The following is a 9,468-nucleotide window of genomic DNA, read 5'->3' as shown; positions in this document are numbered from 1 at the left end:
GAGCGACATACCTGGTTGTTTTGCTTTAATAAATTTTAGCTATTTAGCATTACATAGGATTTCCTTTCGTGCTTAGTATTATTTGGCGAAGTATTCGCCATTCTGGCCTACGCTAGGCCATGTAGCCTAGTCGTTTGGTCCTAGTACTTCATGCATGATTATGGTTTTTCCGAGTGTAATTAAAATTTTATTGAAGCTTTAGGCTATATTTTATACATTTTAGACTGTGTGGAATATTTCCAAGATAGTATACGAGTGAGTTTCGGTGTTTAGGTAATCGATTCTCTTGGTGCCTAGGCTAGTTGCTTATGGAGCCTTAGTATACTTTATCATACTCCCCGGTTGCTTTCTTTTCTTCGGAGAAGGTATGCAATCCCTTTCCCTCTGTTTAAGCCTTGGGCTTATCCCTAAGTGGTTTTTTCCGAATTTATTTTCGATAAAACTATACTAGGATGTTACTGTACCTTCCTGTTCCTGTAGTTATGGTTCAAGAGGGACAGAACAACAGAGTTTTTTTGTCTGAGTCTGTGTTGTCTGGCTTGGGGCTGAGTCCCCCTCGCTGACCTAACACAGACAAAGGGAGCCTAGCTCCCTTAGGTCACTACCGAAGGTTTTTGTGGATATGATTCCTTCTTTTGTGATCTATCAGACTAGTCCTTGTTGCTGTTCTCGGGGGAGGATAAGTTCTTTCCTTGGGAGTAGCAACGCCTTCCTTGCTTTGGAGCTCTAGGAGCTGGCAAGTATTGCTGGCCTTCCTCCTTAGATCTCCCTTAGGCTAAGATAAGTTTCTTGGCTGCGGGTGGTCTGTCACTAAAGCAAGGTTGGCAGGACCCTCTTGTCCCTTCCCCCTCTTTCTTCGTAATGACCGAGCCATTACTGTACTGTACGTCGTTCTACATCTGGACCTAGTATAGGTTAGGATGTGGAATTGACTCAGCCCCTTGCCGGCCGGCAGAGCTGCTGGCCGGCAAGGGTCTTATGTTTTCGAGTGCTGCCTGGACCTCTCTTGGTCCCTCATCCATGCCTGCTGGCAGAGCCAGACGGCATTGGTCAGGAAGCCTGAATTAGTTTCTCCCCTTCCTTATATGCACTCTTTCGGTTGCCGGGCTTGGAGGTTGTGTACACTCTTATCCCGGCACCCATTCTATTTTTCTTCTACTGCTGTACCTGACCCGGCAGCCGGCCTATGAGGCCGGCAGCCGGGCAGGTGTAGTCCTCTGGTTCTTTTGCTGCCGGCTGGCATCGGTCTTGTACCTTTGCCGGCCGGCTTATGTCAGCCCTTGTCTGCCGGTCACCAAGAGTGTGGCCGGCAGCTGGGTACTACCTTGGGTAGTTGCTGGCCGGCAGCCATTGCCGGGCAATATTGGCTGTTACCGGCCGGCAGTTGCTGCCGACCGGCACAGGCATTTGAACCAGAGTGCTGCCGCCCTATAGCTGTTAAGTAGTATACTTTAAAGCTAGTTGTGGTGTGTGCCGGCCGGCAAAGACAGGCCGGCACACATCTTCCTATACTGTACTAGTATTCTTCAGTATAACATATACAGTAAGAAGAAAACTATGGTAAGGGTTTTGGTACAGCACTGTGTCTTCTAACACTTGTGTTTTCTTGCACATCCCTTTGCTGTTGCCCTACAGATAGGAAGCTGAGTTCTTTCCTGTCTATTATCCAGGATTTTGAAATCATTGCTTAGGTGTGAGCTCCACCTGTTTCCTCTTGAAACCTTGCATTGGTTACTCTAGAAGAGATAAACCATTTTGATTTTATTATCTGGAAGGCTGCAACAATGGGTTGTGAGGGAAACACAAGTGTGTGTCTTTCCTTTCTGAATTGTTATGCTATACTATGCATATCCAGTGATACATAGTTCACTTGATACTCATGGAAATTTCTTCTCTTTACAGAAGGACACTCCGAAGTGGGGAAGTGCTTTCTGCAACGGCAGCAGCAAGAACCTCTGCGGACATGAGTTTTGTAGGAGACACGCAGCATACGCTATCTCCAAGGATGATCTCCGGTATTGGGACCCTCAGGTATGTACTGTGCGCACTAACCTGATTACTGAGACCTTTAATTCCCCTAGGACAGAGGAATCAAGGGATATAGCTAGGAAGAAGCTTCGTACCTGGGTAAGGGGCTTCCAAAAGAACACTTCTGGTCCTTATCTTCCAAGTGAGAAGATGAGGGCGTATCTTTTCCCTAAGGCATCAGCTGATGCAGTGATTCCCCAGCCTCAAGAGGAGATCCCCTAAGTTCAGATCCAGGTGGATGCTGAAGTCGCGGTCGCGATGCAAGACATCCAGTTATATGACAGGATGTCTGATGTGGACGGGTGTCAGGAGGAAGACCTCCTGGCAGAAGCCCAGGATGAAGTTCAAGCCCCAGACGTTGTAGAGGTAGACGTCGTCGAGGTGTCGGCTACTCCGGCTCAGATTCCGGAGCCTATTCCCTCTACATTGGCCGGTCTCCCAGTAGAGCTGGGAGAGGCCCTCTCTTCTATTGTTGGAATGATCCAACAAATGCAGAAGGAGAATCAGGAGAAGGCGGCTGCAATGGAACTGCGAATGCAGTGCCTTGCAGAATCACATGGGCCCCAGAAAAAGCTCAATGTGAAAGACCTTCCCTTGTGCTCAGATGCTAACCCATGGAGGTATGCTGAGCACATGCCGATGACGACTGGAAAGATCGTCATCTCGGATAAGCTGGGCTCAGTTCCCCTGGAGGAGGTGGAATTCTGGCCCAGCAAGGCATCATATCCGGACTGTTATGTCCGGCTGAGGAAGGAACCAGCTTCAAAGGAGGAGACAGAGCCGAAGGAGGTCATAGTGATGGACCATGCTAAGGCTCAAGCTCTACTTTCATCCTCGATGAAAGAGAGGGGCTTCTCTAACTCAAAGGTAGCCGCATTGAATAGGAAGCTCCCTTCCTTTGTGTCCTCGCCTACTAGAGCCTTCCCCTTTTTACAGAAAGGGTTTCTGGCTGTACTAAAAGCAGTCGAGGCCGGCAAGTCTTGCCCCTCCCTAGAGGAGTGTAAACCCTTGTCGCTGGCCCTGCCTATGGACCACAAAGACTGGAAGGACGTCCATCTTACGTTCTCAGTTGGAAAGTTGGAGGCTGATATTGCCGGACGTCAGTTCACATAGGACCTCCCTAAGCTGTCTGACTTTCTTTTGCGAAGTGAGTTCGATACAAAAGAAAGACTGACTGCTTCAATGTCTCTTCAGACTACTCTCGAGACGATGGCAAGTGACCCCAAGGTCCATGAAATGTTCATGGTAGTGGCCAAGTCTCATCTGGCCACAGTGACGAAGGACCTTTATGGCTTCGTCAAGGCAAGGAGAGCTTGTAGGGAGTTCGTGTTTACCTCGGCTACGGTGAGGCACGAGCCAAAGAAACTAATCTCCTCCAACATTTGGGGAAAAGACCTTTTCCCTACCGACATGGTCAAAGAAGTTGTTGATAAGGCCGCCTTGGAGAATAGAAACCTTCTCCAGAAGTGGGGCCTGGCTATCAAAAGAAAGTCTTCCCGGATGAGGGTCCTCAACCAAAGAGGAAGACTATGAGGACTAGGCTACCGTCTCGGCCAGCCAAGCCTCTTAGACAGCAACAGCAATTGCAATTGCCATTGCCCCCAGTGTCCCAGATCGTGGCACAAACCCCGACCACTTTTCAGTGGGTACCCCAGGCCGTGTCGACACAGTCCACGGCGTTCACCCCAGCGTTCGAAGGGCAGTCTACTTCCTTTCTAGCAAAGCCTAGAGGAGCAGCCAGAGGCTCGTCTAGACGCCCCTCAAGGGGAAGGGGATTCAGGGGTGGTCGTGGTCAGGAAGGCAAGACCTCAGGACGGCAGTCCAAGTGAGGTGATACCGGTAGGAGGGAGACTTCTGAAATTTCGGGATCGGTGGACCTTCGATCCCTGGGCCCACAGCCTACTCAAGAATGGACTGGGCGGGAGCTGGTACAGCACTCCACCCCCGTGCCTTCGGTTTTTCCAACACTCCACCCCCGTTATGGAGGAGTACGTTCAAGAACTGTTGGAGAAAAAAGGTGATCCGAAGGGTGAAGCCCATCAATTTCTAAGGGAGGCTGTTTTGTGTTCCCAAGAAAGACTCGGAAACACTCAGAGTCATTCTGAACTTGTCGCCACTCAACAAGTTCATAGTGAATTGCAAATTCAAAATGCTAACACTGCAACACATAAGGACCTTACTGCCCAAGAGGGCATATTCCATCTCTATAGACTTGTCAGACGCCTACTGGCACATTCCAATTAGCCATCGACTCTCCCCCTACCTAGGGTTCAGGCTACAACGAAGACTACACGCCTTCGGAGCCATGCCATTCGGGCTAAACAGAGCCCCAAGGATTTTTACGAAGCTTGCGAGCGTAGCTCTCAAACAATTACGCCTAAAGGGAATTCAGGTAGTAGCCTACCTGGACGACTGGTTGGTGTGGGCAGCATCCGAGACAGAATGCTTGCAAGCTTCCAGTCAAGTGATCCAGTTCCTAGAGTACCTAGGCTTCAAGATCAACAGAAAAAGTCTCGACTTTCTCCATCTCAAAAGTTCCATTGGCTGGGAATCCACTGGGACCTTTTGTCACACCCGTTTCTCCACCCCGGCGAAGAAAAGGAAGGAGATAGCGGGTTCTGTCAAGAGACTTCTAGATTCTGAAAGGATATCAAGACGCGAGCAGGAGAGGGTACTGCGCTCTCTCCAGTTTGCTTCGGTGACAGACCCAGTGCTAAGAGCACAGCTAAAGGATGCAATCGGAGTTTGGAGAAGTTATGCATCAACGCGCGAAGAGATCTGAGAAGACCAGCCGCTTCGGCTAAGTACTCTTCTCAGGCCTTGGTCCCAAGCCAGACATCTAAAGAAGTTGGTTCTTCTTCAGCCACCTCCCCCGTCGGTGACGATTCACTCAGACGCCTCGAAGGAGGGATGGGGAGGTCACTCTCATCGGAAAAAAGTCCAGGGGACCTGGTCCAAACTATTCAAGACCTTTCACATAAAACTTTCTGGAAGCTAGGGCAGTGCTCCTTACCTTAAAGAAAGTCTCCCCGCGTCACTCGATCCACATAAGGTTGGTGATAGACAGCGAGGTAGTTGTGAGATACTTGAATCGACAAGGATCGAGGTCACCACCTCTCAACCAGGTGATGTTGGCCATCTTCCGATTGGCGGAAAAGAAGAAGTGGTACCTGTCGGCAGTTCACCTTCAAGGAGTCCGCAATGTGACAGCGGACGCTCTATCCAGGTTCACACCGATAGAGTCGGAATGGTCCTTAGACGCAGGATCATTCTCCTTCATTCTGAATCAGTCCCAGAACTGCAGATAGACCTCTTTGCGACGAAAGACAACAAGAAGTTGCCCCTGTACGTGCCCCGTACGAGGACCCCTTAGCGGAAGCGGTGGATGCGATGTCCCTCGACTGGAACAGATGGTCCAAGATTTATCTGTTCCCTCCTCACAACCTTCTGTTGAGGGTCCTCAACAAACTGAGATCCTTCAAGGGGTAGCGGCAATAGTGGCCCACAAGTGGCCGAACAGCGTGTGGTTCCTCCTGGCATTGGAACTGTAGCTGAAGTTTGTACCACTACCAGATCCAGTTCTGACCCAGCGAGTCCAGAAGTCAACTGTCTGCGCTTCATTACAGAAAACCCGGACCCTGCAGCTCATGATTTTCTCTCCCTAGCGGTGAGAAAGCGTTTCGGGATTCCGAAAGCCAGTATAGACTTCCTTGAGGAATATAAGTGCAAATCTACTAGAAGGCAATATGAGTCATCTTGGAGAAAATGGGTGGCCTTTTGTCAAGGCGAAGAATCCGCAGGAGATCTTGACAGACTTCTGCTTATCTTTCTTCTCCACATCCATGGTCAAGGATTGACAGCGAACACGATTTCAGCGTGTAAGTCTGCTTTGACAAGACCCATTCTATATGCCTTCCAGGTCGACCTAGGTAACAAGATCTTTAACCCTGGATAGGTACGGTGGGTCGTTTGCGACCCCGAGCGTCAAAAAAAAACAGGTTTTTCTCACGTGACTCACCCCTGTGACTGAATTTGTGGGTGATCGACCTGCAGGAGGTGTCTCCCCTACACGCTCTAGTAGTGTCCAGATGTGCATTGCTGTAGCTGTACTCCTTCCCCGATTTCTGAGACGCGTCGGGGTCGTTCGCGTCCGAGTTTACCCTTCTGAGGTAGTTTGCATAATTATCAAAGTTATTACGTATTATGAAATTGTCGTAGAATGGTGCAACTTGTATAGGTTATCAGTTGTGGAAAGTCTTGGTGGATTGTTTGGCTACCATGTGCATGTTTTTTTTTTTAGTTAAAATGTCGTTCATCACCACGAGGACCATTTTACCGCGAGTGCCCCTTTTTCATTTTTTTTCATTTTTTTGCCAAGTCATTTTTCCGTAAGATATTGCCAAATAGTGTCGTAAAACTTTTGCTTGTTTAGTGTTGGAAAGTGTGTCTAGATGATCTGGCTACCCATGCATGACTTTGTTTTTGTCAGATACGACGTAGTTATTGGTATATTGGGTATTTAACTGCGGTTACCAATTTCTGTTTTTTTTTCAATATTTGTAAAAATTACTACGTAGTAAGGAATTGCCGTATATTATTCATTTTTTTTTCATGTTTATGTGTTAGAAAGTGTGCCTTGATGGTTGGGCTAACACGTGCATGTCTTTTTTTTTATCTGAGATGTCGTATATTAGAATGTCGGGCATTTTACCGCAAGTGTCCCTTTTTAATTTTTTTTAATTTTTTTGCCAAGTCATTTTTCCGTAAGATATTGCGAAATAGTGTCGTAAAACTTTTGCTTTTTTAATGTTGGAAAGTGTGTCTAGATGATCTGGCTACCCATGCGTGATTTTGTTTTTGTCAGATACGACGTAGTTATTGATATATTGGGTATTTAACTGCGGTTGCCAATTTCTGTTTTTTTTCAATATTTGTAAAAATTTACTACGTAGTAAGGAATTGCCGTATATTATTGATTTTTTTTTCATGTTTATGTGTTAGAAAGTGTGCCTTGATGGTTGGGCTAACACGTGCATGTCTTTTTTTTTATCTGAGATGCCGTATATTAGAATGTTGGGCATTTTTCCGCGAGTGCCCCTTTTTATTTGTTTTGCATTTTTTTGCTTAGTCATGTTACCGTAAGGAATTGGCAAGTAGTGTCGCAAAACTTATATTTTTATAGTGTTGGAAAGTGTTTCTAGATGATCTGGCTACCCATGCCTATTTTTTTTTTAGCCAGATATGGCGTATATATAAGTATGTGTTCGATTTTCCTGTGATTGCCATTTTTTCGTTTTTTCCCATTTCTTTCAAAATTACTACGTACTAAGGAACTATCACAGAGTAATATTTCATTTATATGTTTATTTGTCGGAAAATATGCCTTGATGGTTTGCCTAGCACGTGGCTGAAATTTTTTTTTCTGAAATGCCGTATATTAGAATGGCCATTTTTCCACGAGTGCCCCTTTTTATTTGTTTTGCATTTTTTTGCCTAGTCATGTTACCGTAAGGAATTGGCAAGTAGTGTCGCAAAACTTATATTTTTATAGTGTTGGAAAGTGTTTCTAGATGATCTGGCTACCTATGCCTATCTTTTTTTTAGCCAGATATGGCGTATATATAGGTATGTGTTCGATTTTCCGGTGATTGCCATTTTTTCGTTTTTTCCCAATTCTTTCAAAATTACTACGTACTAAGGAACTATCACAGAGTAATGATTCCTCTAGATGTTTATTTGTCGGAAAATTTTGTTTACTTTTTTTTTGATTGAATATCATCAAATTTTTTTAGCTAAAATATTGTTTTACATTTTTTTTTTCGATTTTATTTCCCTTCAAAAAAATTTTTTTGGGTCAGAATTTTAATTTTATAGTCGTAAAATAATCGACAATTATCCAGCAACCCACCATACAATTTTTTATGCATATCCAATAATAATTAGATTAGTAAATAACACCTTGAAATTGACATACCCTTCCTACATTTCAAGTGGCAGATTAGGGAGTCTGAGTCAGTGTGGTTGGCGGCCATTTTGTGGACATATCCGAAGCGTAAGCTGCCCTATCTATATATATTCTTGTTCCCTATAGAATTTGTGATATTTTGGTATATTTTTACCTGCATAGATATCATATTATATATTAAATATATGTATTTTTTTACGAAATTTCCAAGTACTCAAAAAATTACCTTTAGATATGGCCCCTGATATAAATGTAATTTACAAAATAATGAAGATTTTTTTACATATTTCTATTTTAGGATAACATATGTTTATTCCCTAAAAAAATTAGCCACTTCCTATTTCATTTGGGTACCCAAAAAAATTCATGAAATTTGGACAATTTTTTTTGGCCAAAAAAAGTTACCCTTTTTTTCTCATTTCAGATCTTCACCTCCATGGGTCTGACTTCATCCAAAATACATCAAGATGTGTCCTAAACATTCAAGAATCAATTCCTAAAAGGATTTGTGTATATATGTATAAACTTTTTTTTTATGAATTTTTATGTCAGGTCTTTTTTTTTTTCTACTTAATTTTTTAAAATATTTATAATAAATAGTTTTTCTGCAGATGAGTAGTATTTATATTTACAGTTGTTTTAAGCATTCATTGAAGTTTTTTTTGGCAAAAGAAAAAAGGAGGTTACTGCAAAAACTGATTTTTCAAGAATTTTTTTTGGCGTCGGGGTCGTTCGCGTCCGAGTATACCCTTAAAGGGGTGTCCGAGGACCGTACCTATCCAGGGTTAATAAAGTCCCGAAAGCCTGTGCTAGGCTCAGACCTTCAGCACCTCCAAAGCCCATTTCATGGTCTTTAGACAAGTTCTTCATTTCGCTTCTCTGTTGAGCAATGAAAAGTGTGCATTAAAGGATTTGACACAAAAAGTTATTTTCCTATTTTGCACTCGCGTCCGGGGCCAGGGTTAGTGAGATTGTAGCCTCTCGAGAGAGACAGGTCGTGTTCAGTTCCTGGATGGGGGAGAACTGAACCTGTTTCCGGATCCTACGTTTCTCGACAAGAATGAGTTACCCACCAACAGGTGGGGTCCCTGGAGAATCTGCCCTCTGAAAGAAGATGCATCTCTATGTCCAGTAGAATGCCTAAAGGTCTATCTTCATAGAACTTTAGACTTCAAGGGTGGTCAACTATTCAGGGGAGAAACATCAGGCTCAAATTTATCTCTGAATCAACTCAGAGCGAAAATCACATATTTTATTCGCAGAGCGGATCCTGACAATACACCCGCAGGTCACGATCCGAGGAAAGCTGCCTCATCCTTAAATTTCTTTAATTATATGGATTTTGAACATCTCCGTTCATACACTGGCTGGAAGTTTTCCAGAGTGTTCTTTCGCCACTATGCGAAGCAAGTAGAGGAACTAAAAGAGATCTGTGGTAGCAGTGGGTCGCGGTGTTAACCCTACTGTTTAACTCT

Source organism: Palaemon carinicauda, chromosome 34, assembly GCF_036898095.1.
Source record: "Palaemon carinicauda isolate YSFRI2023 chromosome 34, ASM3689809v2, whole genome shotgun sequence".
Taxonomy (NCBI): domain Eukaryota; kingdom Metazoa; phylum Arthropoda; class Malacostraca; order Decapoda; family Palaemonidae; genus Palaemon; species Palaemon carinicauda.
This window is presented reverse-complemented; position numbering follows the sequence as displayed.